Genomic DNA, 19,400 nt, shown 5'->3' with positions numbered 1-19,400 from the left:
TCAGTTGGCGGTCTCAGTCCAGTTCCCAGTGCAAAAGTGGCCCAGATCACCAAAATCGATATCACAATATGGTGCTAGCTGGGTCCCTTAGTGGCAGACTCAGTAGCAAGGCCAAAGACTGCACAGATATGAAGCCTGCATTATTTTAATTTATAATATATTTACTACAATCTTATATTTGCAAAATCTAAGAGGTAGATTTTAAAAGCCTTGCATGTGCAAAAAACGGCCACATACATGCATAAGTGGGCTGCGCAAGCTACACGAATTTTAAATAGCCGGAAAGGGCGTACATACATTCATGCCCAGGAAAAGTAGGTGGAAAAGGGGCAGGGCATGGAAGTTCAAGGGGCGGGGCCAGCACTGACGTGCACAACATACGCACACCACTTTGCTCAGCTCCTTGGTAAAGGGGGGGGGGGGGGAGAGAGCGAGTGAGAGACTCTTTATAGGGCTCAACCTGACACTTTATATGTGGACCATTGTAAAGGGGCACTTTGATTCGGGGTGAGTTTTTGGGGGGTGGTGTTACAGAAACATTCAGAGGTATTCATTGTAAAATTGACATTATTTTTAGACCTTATAAGTGATGAAAAGGAGTTTATTTGTACACTGCAGTTATATTTCAGGCATAGTAGATATTTCCTTGCTCCAGTGGGCTTAAAATCGGTACCCAAGGCAAATGAAGGTGAAGCGACTTGCCCAAGGACAGAAGAAGGAGTGCCAATGAGAAAAGCAGGATATGAGCTCTGGTTTCCCTGGTTCTCAGCCTGCTGCTCTAATCAGTAGGCTACTCTTTCACATTGTCAGGGTCCACTCAGGGCTTTGCTCTGCACAGGGCAAATCAACCAGAGCAGGACCTCACTCCCCCAAACCTGACATCAACGAACAAATGCAAAGGGGTCTCTCCAGAAATTAAAGGGGCCTTTTTCCATACCCAAGGTCTGTGGCACCTTAAGGACATGAGATACGCCATGTTGGGTCAGACCTATTACCTTAGGTCGAGGTGAGGTTGACACCACTTGTAGGGAGGAGCCCTGCAAGTCCTCACCGTTGACAGGTGGATCTGGCCGGAGCAGAGACCCAACGGGACCTTCACAATTACCAGCCCATGTTCTCCACAGGTTGAGCCCTTGGGTGCTGGGGCCGGCTTGACTTAAGTGTGCTGTGCTAGGCCGAGTATAGCCTGAAGACTGAAGAGATCCACCAGGACCATGGCCTCAGCAAACTGTTACACTAGTGCAGTGGTTCTCAACCTTTTTCCCATCGTGACACACCTGACAGACCACGCTCACCTGTGTGACACACTGCTCATTACAATTCACGGCGGAAATAAAAAATAAAGGTCCAGTATTATTTTTATTGTTAAGAATGACACAAGGAAAAGACACATATTCTATCTGAACAGAAGATGCATAAATAGTAAACATCCCACACCAAAACGGCACCAATTTCCAGCACTTAAACAGTAACCACCTTACCTAAGAAAAGGCAACACTAAAAATATTACACCAGGCCTTAAGATACCAATACATCTCCTATTAGGAAAACGGACCAAGTCAGGCTGCTATAGAGCCCTACCCAGAAACTACACGCCAGCAGAAACCTCACCTAAATCATATGTGCTGACCCTCACCTAACAAAGAATAAAGAGACCAAAACGCATAACTAGAAGCATGCAGACAAAAACTGAATTGGAAACCACAACAAGCCAGAGTCTCTGTATGCAGTGTAACAAAGGGAAAAAAAGAAACATCACCCATCCTTGTAAAACTAATCAAAAAAATATAAAATCAGTAGCAGTAAAACCATACTAACAAAAAGAACAGATTATTTCAAAACAGCGGATGAATGGATTATCCAATAATTAAAAACTCAAATAAAAAAATTCTAGATACCAATAAAATATTTCAAAATAGCAGACACAAAGACCCATTAATGAAAAATAAGGATACAAAAATTGTTTGCTCTGCATACCTGGGAACATTTGATATCCAGGTGCCCTGAGATTGTTTTGAATTAGCAAGAGGAGGGATAGTTTGCTTGCTCTCTCTCGCTCTCTCTCTCTCACACTGGCTCTCAATCACTCACATATACACATGCTTTTTCTCTCTCACTTATATAGGCTCTTAATTACACATTTACACACATGCTATTTTTTCATGCTTACATACACAGGCTTTCAATCACACATACATGCTGTCTTTTTCTCTCACACACAGACTCTCATTCACATGCTTACAAACATGCTCTCTCTCTCTTTCTCTCATTTACACACAGGTTCTCAATCACATACTCACATGCTCCCTTACCTAAACCAGCTCTCAATCACACACAGACAAACATGCTCTCTTACTTATACACACAGGCTCTTAATCATACATACATATGATCTCTCTCACACACAAAGGATCTCAATCACACACAAATACTCTTTCACACAAACAGGTTTTCAATCACAAACTTACACATACAGGTTCTCAATCGTTCATGCTCTCTTTCTCACACGCAGGCTCTCAATCACACACACATACATACACTCTTTCACACATACAGGCTCTCAATCATTCACACACATGCTGTCTCACTCACACACACACACAGAATCGCAAACACATATGTTGCTCATTCACTCACTCTCCCCCCAACCCCCCGAACTAGCAGCAGCAGCCTCCTCCCAACCCTAAAGGCAGCAGCAATCTCCTTCACTTTCAGCCCTTGCGGAGAAAGGAGTCCCATTGGCCATGGGGGTTGACGTTGTTCCTCATTTTATTCTGAACTGCGCTGCTCGTCCTTCAGGCCGTGCCTCTCTTCTTTTCTTCTAGCTGATGCTGCCCGCACTAACATGGTCTCTTCCTCCCATACACGCACCTGCTGCTTACCACTTCCTCTTCCGGGGCGTGGGAAGAAAAGAGCATGCCGGTGCCGCTGACTCCAGCTGTCCTGCCACGTTCCGCCCGGGCTATCAGCATTTTAAGCCTGGGCGGAGGACATATTTCGCTCAGGTAGGGGGAGCAGCTGGGTCAGCGGGGGACCGGGAAGTGTGGCGACACACCTGCGTGTTCTTGGCGACACACTAGTGTGTCGCGACACACCGGTTGAGAACCACTGCACTAGTGGACCCTTAGGTCAAGGTGAGGTTGACGTCGCCTGCAGGTCCTCACCGTCAACAGGCGGATCTGGCTGGAGCAGAGATCCAACGGAACCTTCACCAATACTAGCCCACGTTCCCCACAGGTGGAGCACTTGGGTGCCGGGGCCAGCTGGACTTAGGTGCAGGTCTCTGGATGACAAAGAATCCATAAGAAGAGTGGTCCATGTGGGTGAAGGTGGAAGGCAGAGTCAAGGACGAGCCCGAGTTTGGGGCAGGAGGCAAACAGCAGCGTCAGAGAGGAGCCAAGATGTTCAGGACAGAGTTGACCTGTTGCTGAGGCACCTGCTGTAGCCCAGTCCTGGGTTTAAATACCTGTGCCCCACTGATGTCATCAGAGGGCACTGCAGAGGATTTCCTGCCTTGGGCCCTTTAAATCAGCACGTGCCTAAGTCTTCCCCCTGCTCGGGATGGCGTTCTTGGCGTGGCAGGGCCCTCGTGGCATCGGGAACCCTGACCAGACAAGGTAAGGGTGGCAAGCTGGGGGATGACCCCGCATTAACAAGCCCAAGGCCCATTGAGCCCAGCATCCTCTCTCTGACAGTGGCCAGTTCAGATTACAAGTACCTGGCAGATCCCAAAAGGTAGATCTAATTCTTGCAATTTGCTCCAAGAGATATGTGATGGCTATCCAAAGTCTCCCTGGCCAATAATTCTTTATAGTGACATATAATTTAATATTATAAATTTTATTTCAATTACAAAAAAATATTTTAATAAAGATCTTTTCACAATAATTTACATATTGAATATACAAAGGAATACATATTTCCAAAAAACAATTAGATAAAAAAAACATTCACACATCCATCCACACACACATTAAAAATACTGATTATCTCTCTCGTAGTGAAATTATTTTTATCCGTTATTATTGAGAAAACTCTCCTCAATAATAAATAACCTCCTTATTTACACCCCTGATGAAGCTGCGACCCTGCAGCGAAACACCGGCCGCTATCGGGTTTAGAGACAGATACACTGTACAGTCGGGGCAGACGGATTACCTGTTTAACTGCTACAGGCTTCCGAGCCGTTTTATACGGATTATAAGCATACATTTACAGGCTTTATAGCTGTCTCGGACGTCCGTTATTGTTCTTCATCCTTCACAGGCTACACAGCCGTTAAGAGCCGCAGATGATTATCAGACCGGACGGTTCAACTCTGCATGGTTGAACAGGTCGCCAGGCTTGCTGATGCGGCATCTTACAAAATATTATATATTCACTTATATATACATCGTTATATCCTTTTGGATTTGTTTGACATTGATTGAGCCACGTTGAATCATTAATAGGTGGCGCTTTTTACTTACTCATTTTGATATACAGGACCGATCCAGTGCTCTTTTTGCTGTTTTGTCATAGTTTAAATAAAACATTGCATTCTTATTGCCTGTATGTTTTCATGTGCATTCATCATATTGCCTGAGTTATTAGTTCACATCAAATCAATAGCTGAGTTCTCTCCACTGAACCCTCAGATCATTTGAATTATATAGTAGTCCCTTAAGAAGTTTACAAGTTCTCTCACTTTATTGCCGTTACAGCAGGCCATTTCCTAGTCAGAGTTTGAATAATTAAAATCTGCAATAAATAACATTAGAGAGTTTCCAACGCCCAGAGCCATGGCCAGGCAATTTGGTGCCTATGGCCACCTGAAAACCTGCCCCCTTACCCCACTACACAAAACATGACTCCACAAGTTGGGAGACTCTAGTAAATGTTTGTACAGCAATGTCCAAGGTCAGCGCAAGGGTATTAAGCTGCCTAAGGGAATCTTACAGCCTTGTGCCCCATCCCCACCCCCGTTACACTCTCCCCACACACCATGAAAAAGATTTAAATGAAAAAAGGATATTCAAAATACAATCTTCTGAGGTAAAAATATCACTTACAATATGAATATTATATTTATATGCCCTGCTGTGGTAACAACCAGAAAACTCTGCAAAAAAGCAAATGACACTTGAAACTTTAACGTGAGTTGGGCATTGGCTTGCTCCTCAGAAAGCCACGAAAAAACAGAGTTACAAAACAATATGAACATAAAACTTGCCATACTGGGTTAGATCAAAGGTCCATCAAACCTGTTCCAACAGTGACCAAGCCAGGTCACAAACAGCCAGCAGGATCCCAAGGGGTAGATATGTTCCAAGCTGCTTATCCCAGGAATAAGCAATGGATTCCCCCCAAGTCCACCTTAAGAACTGTTTATGGACTTCTCCTCCAAAAACTTGTCCAAACCTTTTTTTAAATGCAGCTATACTAACAGCTTTCACCACATCCTCTGGCGACGAATTCCAGAGCTTAATTATGCAGAGTAAAAAAATATTTTCTCTCATTAGTTTTAAATGTTATCGCCTAGTAACTTCATTGTTTGTCCCTTGGTCTTTTTACTCTTTGAAATAATAAACAACCGATTAATGTTTACTCATTCCATTCCACTCATTATTTTATAAACCTCTATTATATCTCCTCTCAGCTGTCTCTTCTCTAAGCTGAAGAGTCCTAATCTCTTTAGCCTTTCTTCATAGGGGGAATTGTTCCATCCTCTTTATCATTTTGGTCACCCTTCTCTATACCTTTTCTAATTCTGCTATATCTTTTTTTGATATGTGGTGACTCAAACTGCACACAATATTCAAGATGAGGTCACACCATGGAGCGAGAGAGAGGCATTATGATATTCTCTGTTTTATTCTCCATACCTTTTCTTATAAACCCCGGCATTCTATTTGCTTTCCTGGTTGCTGCTGCAGACTGAGCAGAAGATTCCATCGTATTATCAACAATGGCACCTAGATCCTTTTCCTGAATGGTGATTCCTAATGTGGAACCTTGCATTGTGTAACCCTAAGGGCATCACTTTGCACTTGCCACATTAAATTTAATTTGCTATTTGCATGTCCAATCTCCCAACTCTTGCAATTTCTCACAGTCCTCTTGTAATTTAACAACTTTGAACAATTTGGTGTCTTCGGCAAATCTGATTTCCTCACTCGTTGTCCCCACTTCCAGGTCATTTATAAATATATTAAAAAGCAGTGGTCCCAGAATAGGAATATATTTTCTGTATCAAAACAGCACTAACTGCCAGGACTCAAAGAGCAACATCCCTACCTATGCAAAGGCAACACCACAAGTATTACACCAATATACCCCCTATTAGGAAAACAGAAAAAGCCAAGCTGCAATAGATCCCTACATAGAAACTACATACTATTGGATTACCTTACTCAGTCACAAATGCAAAACATAGATAGACCCTCAAATACAGAATAAAGAGACCATAAAATATAAATAGAAATGTACAGGCAAAAACTGAACTGGAAACTACAACAAGCCAAATTCTGTATTCAGTGCAACAATGGAAAAACAGAAACATCACTATTCCTTATAAAACAATAAAATCAAGAACGATAAATATCATCAGTAGTAGTAAAGCCATGTCAACGAAAAAGAATAATTTAAAAACAGCTAAGGCACAGAATAATATCCAAAAATTGAAAATGCATGTAAACATTTTCCAAACACCAATAAAATATAGCAAAACAGACACATCAAATAATACCTAATAAATAAAACTAATAAGGATTTTAAAAAATACCTCACTCTCCATACCTGGAAACGTTTGATTTCCAGATGCCTTCAGATTGTTATGGATCAGCAGGCAGAGGGGAAGGGGGGGGGGGGGAATTGTTTTGCATAGACTTTCTTCTCTCTCACACACACACATTCACATGCTCTCTCCCTCTTTCTCTCTCTCACTCACACACACACACACACACACACACACATGCTCTCATATGCATACAAATGCATCTTGCATACTCGCGTTTATCACTCTTGCACACATACAAAACATGCACGATCTCACACACACATGCACTCTCTTACTCCCAACATAGGCATGCACTCTCACTCACTCCCACACACAGGCCCTCTCTTACTCCCCCCCCCCCCATACACATACTTATGCAGATGCTCTCTCTCACACCCACATACTCACCCCACTCTGTCATTCACTTGAAGCAGCAGCAACACCAGACCCCCCCCCCCCCCCCGACAGGACAACTTTTTCAGGCCAATCCTGCTGTGTTTGTGTGTTCTTTACTGCAAGCAGGGCATTCTATGCATCTCTTCCTCTTGCTAGACCCCACCAGCGAGGCTGCTGCTTCCGATGGGGAAACACAACGTAATACATTTCCTCCTCTTAGGCCCCGCCAGCGGCACTGCCTCTTCTAGTGGAGCAGCACAACACAGCGCAGCTGCTCCTTTTCTAAGGCCTCCAATTCACTTTTTTTCCTAGACCCCGCTGACTGCTTCCAATTCCGGTGGGACTACGCTGCTTTTGATGGCTGCAGCGGGCAACATTTTCCCTTCTGCACCGGCAGTGCTATGTCGCCCTTCGGATAGTGGCGCCTAAGGCCGAGGCCACGTTGGGCATAGGCACGCTATGACTCTGCTGATGCCTGCCGTACCTATTTTCACAATGGTTGATTCCTTTTCAGGTGTTCCGGGCCTGGAAGACTGTAGCACATTCCAGTAAAATGCTTCCCTCCATTTCAAAATACTGAATGTGTTTCTTTTATTACGTTGCTAGAATTCATGTACCAGCATTTTAATAATCCTGAGCTGTAACAGGGATCTAAGATGATTCAATAGCTCTTTTCAGTATGGTGCTGTTTGCTTTTTTTTCCTGAATCTTACTTTTACTATGCCTCATGCTGGCCATAAGAGAAGGGCGAAAGAGAGGGCTATCTCTGCAGCTCTCCCTGTTTTTCCCCACTCTTGGTCCGATGGACACCCGCGTTGTACAGGGGACACCAAAATTGGATGTTGAATCGCTGGGAATAGCTCAAGACACAGAATTACTCAGCCCTCTTCCCCTGATTCCATCGCATCTCTCTCCCCCCAGTTGATCAGACTCCCCCTCTGAATCCTGCCACAGTATAGACATCAGCACCTGCATCAATGTTATTATTTATGATAATTGTGGGTGGATCCTTGGGCCGGTGGCAGATGACCACGCCTACGGGGGAAGATCCCGAGAGGGACCACCGGTCAGGCTCAGAGTTGGGAGACAGACACACACTAATTCTTTTATTAAACTGTTTTAGAGAACCACCAGAGGTGGCAGTAGTGAGCTGGAAGAGCCCGGCTGGGCTGTAGTCCCTCAGGCACTGGAACAGCGATCCCAGGATGGCTGAGCTGTAGAGAAACTGAGGTAGTGAGTAGGCAGAGTATGCAGAGTTCAGGAACAGAACCTTGATGGTAACACTCACACAATAGTCTCTTGGAACAGCCCAGGAGCTGGAATGAAGTAGGCCCTCGAGGAGCGAGTACCTGGTTCCAGGGAAAGCTCTGAGAGAGAGATGGTAACTCACTGGTGTTGTAGGCAGCGGTGTCTTCCTGGCAGAAGTTATATTCAGTAGCAGGTCCGGGAACGTGGGCCCTCGAGAAGCGAGTACTGGTTCCAGACTGCAACCTGAAAAGTAAGAAAGAGAGCAAGGCCCCTGAGGAGCGGGTACCCCTGGTAAAGTCCGAGGAGGCAGAGTAGCAAGGTAAGTGGAGAGCGAATCCCATCCGCAGTGATACCTGGAGGCAGCTAGGTAGGAAACCCTTTGCTAACTCGATTAGCTAGCAAAACAAGAGACCTTAAATATCTGGCGATGATGACATCATCTCAGGGGACGCCCCTGAGGTTCGCGCCACAGCTGGTACTTGAGTCGGGGCCGCGCCGCGTGCGCACCCTTAGGCCTCAGGAGAACATATGGCGGAAGGCAGCGTCTAGCCGGTCCGGGAACGCTGGAGGAGGTTGGCAAAATGACGCCGCAGCAGCCAAACTTCCATCAACCAAAGAGGGAGTCGCCAAAGAGGTAAGGTGGGCGGAGTGGAGACATCGGGCAGCGATGGTCACAACAGTCAAGTTTGGAAGCATCATGGGCTGGTGACGCTGGTGCAACTGCTTCCTTTGCAGAGATCGGTGAGCCGTCTACCACCGCTATGACTTCCAATTTGAATATCCTCTGAGGAGAAGGGGGTTTATCTGCCACTACTTGCGGTCAGATGAAGAAGCTTTGTCTTCCTTTTCCCAATCTCTTGTGGACGTTCAAGCTCCCCCAGTGAGCTTTTCATTGGTAAGACCAACACAATTTACAATTGAACCAATTTGGGAGGCTACTGAAAGTTTGGGAATGTCTAACAGCTCAACTCAATCGTCTGCTTACTAAATGTTCCAATATGGAAGCTTGGGTTCAAGTTTTGGAATTTTATAAAGCCAACACTGGAACTCAATTAGACTCTGTTATACAAGAAGTCGAGTCTACAAAAACTTTGCAGCAATCTGCCATTAAAGAAAATCAAGCACTTTTGTGTAAGATAGAGATTCTTGAAAATACTATAAGAGGCAAGAATTTGAGATTTATAAATTTTCCCAAGATGTCTTTAATACCACCTAAGGATATGGTTAAAAGATATTTTCCTAGAAGATTTAAAGGTTCCTGAACAAGCTCTCCCTCCCATCTCTAAAGCTTACTACCTTCCTCCATTTAAAAGAGAAGTTGGTAGCCCTGTTCGACACACCCTGCCTGTTTTCCTGGATTTGGCTAGACAAATGCAGAAAAAAAGACAACAATTCTTAATTATGAGGCCTAGAGTTCTACAGCTGGGAGCTTTATTTTTCCTAAAATACCCGTGTAAATGCTGTATTAAGTATAGATGTTTCCTATGTTTTTTTTCAACCAGCACACTTATCTCATTTCCTAAGTGATAAGATACCCTCTCCCAGATGATTCAACTCTCCCCTGTAGTTACTTAATCTGATATAGTACTGGCAGAAAAGAGTCTGGTAATAATTGGGCCCCTATTTAGAGCTACATTTTCCTCGTTTTTCTATTTTCCTTGAATTGTGTCTGGATCCCTATATTGTGGATTTGGATTGAAATTAACATGGTTTTATTTTGTTCCTCAATATTTAATTTTATCCTGTTTTTTTTTTCCTAATGTCATTTTCTGTTTTCATTACAAGAAATTTTCTTGGATTCTGTAATATAAAATTGCATAAATAAAAAAAAACATTTTAATAATCCTTTCTTCCTTGCATCATTTCACTTAAATCCTCCTTGCTAGCATTTTTGCTAAAGTTTTTCACAATACAGTATTAGGAGAAATGTTTTTAACTATAGTTTGCCTGATCATGTTAAAACGCTCTTTAATTCATTTTCTTTATTTAATCCCCCATGTTTGTTCTCCACCTACCTGCCCCCTCCTTTACCAGCAAAATTTGAAATGCATTTCATTTCAGTTTCGAAGACATTTACTAATATATTCAAAACTAACGTAAGCCACATCAAGCTCAGCTTATGGGACCCTTCTAAACCCTTCAAGAAACACAGGAAGTGTCATGTGTAACCAAGGTTGATCTATGCATAGCTTTCATGAAAAAATAAAACTAGATCCATGTGAATAATGAAATAAGACAGCCCATCACCAGTTATATTTCCAGAAAGTAGACAAAATGATTGAATCAGGGATGGATGATAATTCTTCCCTGCAAAGCATTTCATCAATACCCCACTCCCCCAACCCCTTTGAAATGAAGCATTATTATTGAAAATATGGCTGTATTTCCACACACTCATTCCAGAAAAGTAATTTAATTCATCCCTAAATGACTCTATTTAGCTTCTGAAAATATAACTTGTGGCAGGATATTGTGTGTGTGGTTCAGTGATGGTTTTTCAGAGAAATGAGGTGGTGAAACATGGACCTCAGAAAGTCTGCAAGCCACAATTTCGACCTTGAAACACTAAACCCATCTTTTCCTCTCTCATGTGAGAAGACAGACATCTCTGCGTGCTAGGTTCCATTTCTGTTGCTTCCTTCCCAGGCCAGAAAATTCCAGTGCCTTCTGACCTCCCTAAAGACACGCTGACAGAATGAAATCCTCCTTGGTAAATGTTTTTCTGCAGATAAATGTTAACTCACAAACATTTTTTTTTGTTTAAATCAGATTTGTATCTGCTTTGCTGATCCTCTTGTTCTTTGTTTAATCAAAGAATAACCATCTTCTGACAATTCAAAAACGACTCCAAATCAAAAGGGCAATGCAAATTACATGTCATTTACATTTCATTTTTCATCTCAATGCCATCAGATTCAAAGATGCCGAAATAAAACAGTGTAACATATCGATTTCATACTGAGTTCCACCGACAAGCAGAGTGCATACAAATTGCAGGGTAAAAGCCTAATTAGCTATTACCCTGCAATGCATAGAGGTGCGTTAAGCAAGAGACTGCCTAGCACGCCTTCTACTACCACAAGAAATTTAACGCCTACTCAGACGCAGTTATTAAACTTCATGCGGCTGGCCTGACCAAAGCTCAGGGATTTTTTTTTTTTGTGCTAAAGCCCTTTTTATATACCAGGGCTACGTTAGCATTGAAAAAACCCCGTGCTAAAACACGAGTAAAAACCTGCAATAGGTTTAGCACCCTTTATTGCATCGGCCACAAATAGTATAAAAACTTATTACCGGAGATAAAACTTAAGGGCCTATATAGCAAGCTTGTGTTAAAATGAAATGTGTGCGCACACCCTGTAAAACGGAAGTGGACTTTATAATTAGTGCCCACCATCTACGTGGGTAAATGTATGGATGGATGTCAGCAACGTGGGTACTTTTATCTGCGGGGTTAAGAAAGCATGCCAGGTCAGTCAGGGGAGGCAACCATGCCCTTAGTTTAGCTTTGAAAAACCGACTGCAGAAAAAGCGGATGCAAATGGGTGTTGATATTTTTTCATGGAGCAGTAATCAAAGCAAAACTATTGCACAATTCTGCTTTTAATTCTGGTGAACCCTATGGGTAAAAAGGACCAGCAGGGTCTGCAGAAACACTGTCAGTTTGATTATTGTCTCCATGATGTAAAATTGCTCAGATCCCATGCCTTCTTGGTGTGCCTGTTGCCACGATGCCGCTCGTCTCCTCTAGTGGCACTGGTACACGGCAACAGCAGCGACTGGAAATTTTTTTTAAATTCTGTGCAGGGCCTCCTGCAGCCCTCGCGCATTGGCAGCCCGATGGTGATCTGTTCCCTCTGCTCCCGCACGGAGTTCCTGTCACCTTGGAAACCCACGTGAGGGATGAGGCTCCTCGGGGCCTTTCAGCACGCAAGGGCTGCGGGAGGCCCCGTGCCAAATTTTTCAGATTTCAAGTTGCTGCTTCAGAGAAGCCGGTGTTGTGACACGGAGGGAAGGTGAAGCGAGGTGGTGGGCGCACAGCAGCAAAACTAAAGAAGGCCCCGCGGCGGGAAGACCCTCCGGGGTGCTCCCCGTTAACATCGCTAGCACCAGGGTATTTAAGAGACAGTCCAGGCCCGACTCCTCACCTCAGCAACAGGTCCTCCCCTGCCTTGCAGCGTGTGTTGCTAGTTCCTGTGCCGCCTGCCTCGTTTTCCTGCTGTCTTGTCCATGCCCTTGCCCTGCCTCTTTTACCTTGCCCTATCCGCCTTGCCTTGTCCATCTTTCCCTGTCTCTGTACGTCTTGCCTGTATTAGCCTGTTTTTCCGGTTCTGACCTCTGCCTTGGACTCAGACTTCATCTGCTCATTGCCTGCCTGACCCTTGGCCTGGACCTGGATATCGTCTGCTTGCTGCCTGCCCTGACCCTTGCCCTGGACTCATCTACTCGCTGCCTACCTTGGACCACTGCCCGTATCTGGACCCTCTCTGACCACTTCTTAAGGAACACTTGCCTAAGCCGTGCTGGCCCCTGGAACCCAAAGGCTCAGCCCAGGGGGAATGGGACTGGTACAGGCGAAGCTCCAGGTCCGCTTCCAGTAAGGGTATGTCCACCAGTTGTCGGCGTGGGGCCTAACAGGTTCGCCTATTAGTCTGCATCAACCACGCCACAGCCCAAGGGGCTCACGTCCATAACATCTCAATTGCCCATGGCCGCACACCACTGGGATCCAACCCTGACTGTTAACAAGAAGCGCTTGTAATTCCACACTTTGGAGCAGGTACAAGAGAGGTCACGCTCAATAACTGCACATGACCTTTCAACCAAAGTCACTGTTAATGTACCTGCATGTGCCATTTTTGGAAAAAGGAGGAATATCACATATTTGGAAATAAACAAACTTTTGGAAGAGTAAATGTTTCATCTAATTTTTGCAATCTGTACTTTATATAGTATCAGAAAATAAATGTTAAGCTTGGATGCCTTATTGTTCAGGCACTAAATTCACTGAAAATAAGATTTTATTTATTTATTTATTTATTTAAGAACTTTTAATATACACCGATGTTCGTGAGCCACATCACACCCGTTTACAATTTAACTCAGGAAAGGAGGAAATTACAATGAACGAAGAGAGGGGAGTGGGAGCAGGCAAGAAAAGAGGAAGAGGGGGTGGGGAGGAGAGGAGAGAGAGAGAAAGAGCAGCAGGGCAGAAATGAAAGAAGAGCAGAGCAACCATAAACGCTTAGGTAACTTATGTACATCATTTCTTTAAATTACATCGGGGGGGGGGGGGGGCGGGGTGAACAGAATAAGGTGTTGGACATGAGCAGTTTAAGAAAACATCTTAGTGATAGAGCATAAAATGAGCAGGGGGAAGGGCGAAAACTGGGTGGATGTCTGAAGATTTTATGATGCTTAGTTTCCTTTTTTGGTACACAAATTTGCACATAGCTATGACAACATTCACTATGAGAATTTCAGTGCAACACACACATCACTAAACATTACAGACCATTTATCCCCATTGGTAACTAGGCAAGAAATAGAGTCAGCTGGTGACCACACCACTAACCAATGGCAGGACAGCTTTCAAAATGCCTGATGACATCACAATGTGCTCCGACCTACCTGAGATTTAAACTGAACTGGCCTTCCTCCCTATAGGAACCCAAGGTTAAAAAAAAACCCAAACAAGAATTCTTGAGCAATAGGAGCACATTAAAAATGTGAGCCGGAGGTCACAGAGTGCTCTACTACATGGCAGAAATCTGAATGAAATTGGACCAATGGTTCCAAAATTATTAAAAGATGGAGACAGAAACATAGACGATGATCTTATAACCAGCTCCCCAATAGGAAATTAGGCTAAAAAGAGGAGATGGGAAATAGGCTGTGTCAAGAATATTTCTTACAAACTACCTAAGTCTACCAAATCCACGTCTATAGAATTAGGCATCCTGTCACAAGTCAAATTCCTGAAACAAGGTAAAATGAAAGTTTTAGGGATGGATGACAATTTTTTTCCCCTTATTACGCTACCCCTAATCTCTTTAAGTTGAAGCATTGCTGAAAACACTAAGATACCACACATTTGCTCTGGGTCTAGAGGGCGTAGGGGTAAACCTGACCAGGAAAGGATATACTGTGTGGTTTGCTTGGGGATACATGAAGAAAGAGTATGTTGTGGTTTAAACATTTTAATGCAATAAACCACCAAATTCCATTAGCCATAGAGGCAAGCAAACACTTTAGCTGTGAAGGGTTTAGAGAACTTTAACAGTAACAACATTAAAGTAAATTCTCTCCCTCGATGTGCAGCGGATATTACAGACGTGTCTGGTAGATTGTCTTGTCCAATGCCAGGATCGGAGGAAAGTACAGCTGCTTTGTGATACTCTCAGCTATGACAGCTCCCCATCTGCTCTTCATGAGAGCTTAACCGAATATCCAAAAATATCTTGCTAATGTATCCAATCTCGTTTCTTTTACTGACAGATCGTGACACACAATCACAAAAATAATTACATGAAATGCACCCAACTGAAATCCGCACAATGCATAAGCAATCACATTCTCATGTATAAAAATACTTATGCAGATCATGTGCTCTATGGTGCCAAACCCACTGAAGACGTATTATAGACATATTTTACCAAAAATGATTTGGGAAGGTAAATGTAATCACTGTTGACTGAAAGATAAAACCTTACAAAAACAAATTTCTAGAATATGGAAGAAAACCACCCAAATAGTTGAAAAGTCACTAAACCAGCCAAACTCTGCTATCAATGGTGAAAACTTTCTTCAAAAGCATTAATTATGGTAGGACTCCCAACAGGTCAAAGCAGACATATGAAAGCATGGATTGTTCTCCAAAAAGATGAACATATATCCAAAAAAACATTCTAATCTATATCCAAGAGACTTTTTAAATCAGGAAAGTCTTTTAGTCCTCGGCCTACACAGACCACGTTTTGCAAAAACTGTTCCAAGAGGGAATGAACAAAGTACCCAGCTGTTGACTTTAATGCTGGCAGACGCTTCAACATATCAGTTTGCTCTTATATTAACTTGCATCATGCATTTCCCATCTGAGAAGGCATAATGTAAATGTTTGGGGTTTTTTTACTGTGTGTCAGGCAAATTACGGTATTCATGATCAATAAAAAGTCATTTGCACAACTGGCTGCAACCTGGTCAGCAGGAAAAAGAGCAGCTTCTGCAACAGCTAATATCACAGTGCGTCTGCCCTGCTTTCAAGCCCTAACCGCTAAATAACTTGCAACGGCTGGAATTTGGATAGGCAGGAGTTACGTAAAACTGTGGCGACCTCCAAAATTGTTCTATATAAAACTAGAGAAGTTAAGGGTTTCACATAAATTAAGCGTGCACGCCAGGTTTGGATTGGCCGTGTTAAAAATGCACTTTTCACTTATAGCAATGACCTCTACCAAAACACTTCAGTAAAAGCGGACAGGATGAGGGGGACTGGAAGACTGAGAAGAGAAGGGAAACGGAGAAGAGAACATATTTTCAACCCTAATGGAACAGAAAACATCAATAAATAACTCACATCTGTTAAAGTACCACTTCCTTATATTTTACAAAATTGCATATATGGCTTCCTTCTATTATAAATGACCAAATTACTGGTTTGCAGCTCTGCTAGAGCTCAAATGCATGGTCCATAAAGTAGCTCAGTGAAGTGACTTCAGATAGTCATTGCCTTTCCAGAAATTATGAACACACCCACAGACAGCAGCCACGTATACAGACTTCATTACTGCATTTACAGTGTTTTGCTGCAGCAGGTTTTGCTTCCCTTTTTTTTATATGAATATGTAAATAGTAGATTTTAATACGAGGAGTGTTTTCCACTTTCAGCAGGCATTTTAGCAAGCCATTCAAGGGCCCCTATGGGATCTGCATTTGGGGCAAGTTTAAAGACAAGTTCAGCCTTTTTGGATGTTTTATAAAATCCCTCAATGAAGCTCCAATTCACAGCGAAACATTGGTCTGATGGGGCTTTACAAGATAAGCAGCACTGAGCTGAACACATTTACCTTTTTCAAGGTCTCGCTTATTTCTTTTGAGTTTTATTATAAAAGGCTTTTTCTAGAATAATTTAAAAAAAAATGTCACCGAGTATAATTTGATAGGAGTGTTTTTTTTGTGCCTGAAATGGTTGAGCGATTTGTGATGCTGTGTGGTTGGCACAATGGCACATCTTTGAGGCTGACAGTAGTGAGCGGTGAACACTGATCTGGCTTTTTCATCCCTTATTAGATATTTATGCACACTTTTTTTTTTTTTTTTTAAATCATTTTTGGAGTTAATTATTTTTTGGCACATTAAGTGTTCTGTTTTATATTTATATATATATATATATATATATATATATATATATACACACACACACACACATAATTAAGATAAGACGCACCAAATATTATCACCATAGTAACCGTTTGGTCTCCTGTGAGCTACAGAATCACTCGGAAGCCATTTTCTTTTCTGCATTTCTCAACAGAACTGCCATTGCGCTTGCCACTTACAGTACATACAAAAAACTTTAACCTATTAATCTGTGTCTGAAATAAAATAAATAAATAAATAAAAGGCCAAATTCATTCCAGTCTGTAACACGTAATTAACACCACAAGATTCAAAAGCAACATTCTCTGACGAGCCAGCAAAATCCTTCTCATTAACATCAAAGCTAATGATTTCTGCAACAACACTGCAGAAAACTTAGACATGGACAACAGAGTCAGAGCTGCAAAGAATATTCATTTCTCCCGATGGACATGGCATTTATAATCATACTTTCCATTTAAAACTTATTCTGGTCTCCTCATTGATAAAACCACAAAGCGCAGGAAAGTCTTTTCACATCACTCTATTTTATTTTCAGAGTCTCAAAAATGACTCTGAAGGCCAAGACTGTGGCTCAGATGCAGCATCTGGGTCTCTGGCCCGATGGAGTGATGATGTGTACAGGCCCAGAAGGAGGGGAAATCCCTGCTTCAGAGCACTGAAGGGCTTCCAGTTGGCCAACAAACGTCTCAGGCATTGGGGCTGATGCAATACAGTGCGCACTGTATAACCCGCAGTCGGACGTGGGTTAAATAGGCGCTAATCCACCCCCCTAATGCAATTAGGGGATTAGCGCCTATTTAACGCGCGTCCGACGCAGAGTGAATGGGATAGCGCTCATGACATGCATGTGAATGAGGCTATTACTCATTCACGCCAATGCAAAAAAAATAAATAAATGTGCGACTGACGCACATTTATCACTCAGCTATTAACGCCTGCTGAGCGCATTGAAAAGAAGAACAGAAAAGCAGAAAAAACTGCTTTTTCTATGCTTCTTTTAAAAGTTTAAAGGAAAAAAAAAATCAGCCAGCTGCGTTATGAAAACCGACGCCGAGTTTATCAGCATGGGTGTTAAGGCGACCCCCTAATTATAATATAGCATGGCGCTTTCCGCGCTATTTTTTTGCATCGGCCCCACAGTGTGAAAGAGATGAGAAAGGGAAAACAAGATCTAAATCCTCCCCAGAAAAGCTTAACAGTTTTCTGTATTTTCCTTCAGCTATGTACTCAGATTGGCTGGTATTGTAAGTCTGGTAAATTTGTATTGAATCTCCATTAGCCAAGTACTTTCTACTGACTTTTATGAGACAGCTGCTGTCTGGCTGAGATTTTAGTTTTACGAGTAAGTAAATCACGCAGTCTGACGACACGTGTCATTTAGTATGAGATATTACATTATACCCCTGAGTAATAAGATTATGGTATGTTAATGTAAATGCCGCCTGGGCTATTTGATATGAGAAGAGTAATGGAGTTTTCTCCAAGGGGGAACGCTTATACTTCAAGACCCTACAGTTGGAAACCTCTAAAGTGCAACGTTCTCAAAACAGTTCTCTTTACCTCAATAAAAATCACAAGAAAGATTTAAACAAAAAGTAACGAACAGTCCCTTCCAATGAGCTACTGGCCAGATAAACGTCTTCTCTCTCCATTCGTTAACACGGTGATTCAACAGCGCTACAACAACTATTGGAAAGGCCATCATTTGCCTTGGAAAACTCTTCAGACACCTGATCCTTATAGAGAAGTCTTTTTCTAGGACTGAGCGCTTTCTACTTCACTATAATCCCCTCTGTTAACAGGACGACTGCTATAGGGCCATTCTTAGATCGCTCTGGGATTTTCTCCTGCCTCCCAGCACAATATATCTATTGGAAGCTCCTGGATGTCTGCTCCCCAACGGCAGCATCTGAGGGATCCCATCCGCCCAAGGAATCTGTTGCACTCACACTCTTAGACAGCCACGACAAGTGAAAGATGGAAAGTATGTCCCTCTTACAGAGCTGTGGGGTTTGAATGTATTGCCCCCTTTTTCTTTCTTCCTCTACTGGCACCTCCCCTGCATTCAGCCATTCCAGGAGGGCAAAGACAGGAACTATCCCAGCCCTTTACTAGGGTATGGATTTCATTACTATCAATAATGAGGCTATGTATGGGCCTTACACTGGCTTAATAACAGGTAAATGTTTCAAACTTTTTTTCTTACAGCGTTTAATGCGCTAGACTTCGTGCAGTTTACATGTTTTCCTGCTGTACTCATTTTCTCCGTTAACGTCTTGGCTACATTCATTTGAATTTTTAATTTTCTCTCTGCTATTGAAGAACGAAAGCACAGTGCTCCCCCCCGCCCCCAGCAGTAAATGATGAAAAGAACCAAAGTTTACCATTGGAACTTCTGATCATACAGTAATATAGATAAACACAAAACACACATACAGAAACACTTTTTCCTATCTTTGCAAATAATTTTATAATATATGGGCCCAGTAGTTATATAAAATCTTTTTTTTTTTTTTTTTTTTTAACAACCATTACATAAGCTTCCAGAAAGCACTGCATCAACGTCTTTGCATTTAGAACTTTAAATGCTTCTCTTTAATTGGAATGCAGTTATTCA

General features: G+C 42.7%; 1 protein-coding gene across 1 annotated transcript in view; it reads right to left on the bottom strand.

The window, feature by feature from the left end:
• OSBPL10 (oxysterol binding protein like 10) overlaps positions 1 to 19,400 on the bottom strand; it is a 494,148-nt gene that overhangs the window by 246,807 nt on the left and 227,941 nt on the right. The window lies entirely within an intron of this gene.

Source organism: Rhinatrema bivittatum, chromosome 2 (genome assembly GCF_901001135.1).
Source record: "Rhinatrema bivittatum chromosome 2, aRhiBiv1.1, whole genome shotgun sequence".
Classification (NCBI taxonomy): Eukaryota; Metazoa; Chordata; class Amphibia; order Gymnophiona; family Rhinatrematidae; genus Rhinatrema; species Rhinatrema bivittatum.
Note: the sequence above shows the minus strand (reverse complement) of the source record. Positions and strands in the feature narration are given on the sequence as shown.